The sequence below is a fragment of the Rosa rugosa genome, chromosome 2, assembly GCF_958449725.1.
Source record: "Rosa rugosa chromosome 2, drRosRugo1.1, whole genome shotgun sequence".
NCBI classification, from domain to species: domain Eukaryota; kingdom Viridiplantae; phylum Streptophyta; class Magnoliopsida; order Rosales; family Rosaceae; genus Rosa; species Rosa rugosa.
The window spans coordinates 57,197,345-57,198,393 of record NC_084821.1 but is presented as its reverse complement, the minus strand read 5'-3'; positions in this window follow the sequence as shown (position 1 = coordinate 57,198,393).

Below are 1,049 nucleotides of genomic sequence, written 5' to 3'. Positions count from 1 at the left end.
GGAGCGGGTCCGGATCAAAATCCGATCCATTTACAGGTCTATGGCTAGCTAAAATTTGACTAAAAAATGACTAGCATTGCTAAAGATGCTCTAATGACCATGATTTCATGGCCACCTCAAATTTAATATTGAATGTTAAAACACTCAAAATCCATGCATTTAATTTTGGTATGCACTTGATAATACATTAAATCTAAAGGTGACCAATCACAAAATCGGTGGTGACAAGGTGAACCCCATTGAAGAAGTCAATGTACGAACTATTTTGGTTTTGCACTAATCAATTCATCAAATGTTATTTCTTAAAAATTATGAAATAAATATATCAAAAAAACGGTTACTGACTCATTCGACTTTGAAAATAATTTCACAAAAATATAACGTTTTATCAAGAAAAAATATTGGTATTATCACTCTTGAAAGTTTCACACTTCTCTCTTTGCCCTTGTTCTACTTCTCTCTTTGGATGGAAAAAGTTCCCTTCTTTATCATCTTATTGGTCCAAAACCTTTAAAATATTTACTTTAAAAAAAAAATAAAATAAAAAAAAAATAAAAATAAAAATAAAAATAAAGAAAATAATTAAGAAAACACAAAAAAGGTTAAGAACCCAGACCCTAATCCTATTGAGATATATACAGAGCGAGCGACTCTGTTTGTGCGTACTAGCGTCAGAGAGACTCATCAAACCCTAACATTCCTCTCTCTGCAACCTGTTCGAGGTTTAAGATTCGGCTATCTTCCCACCTCCACAATGGTCACTACTTCTAATTCTCAGCTTCATTTTCACTCTCCGCCTCCGCGCTTAGATTTATCTCTTGCCATTGATTCGATTCTGTATTTGAATTTTTCATTTCATGCATACATATTGGTCTTTGAAAGTCTCTGACTTTACCCTTTCATATGTTCTTTCTTAATTTTCCTTTTGTGTTTGTTCTGGATGTAACTTGGTTTGTGAATTTTAGCGCACATTTTTTGTGATGATGAGGCTAAAGGTTCAAACTTTAGTGGCTATGGCGTTTTTGTTGTTGTTGATTGTGTTGAACATT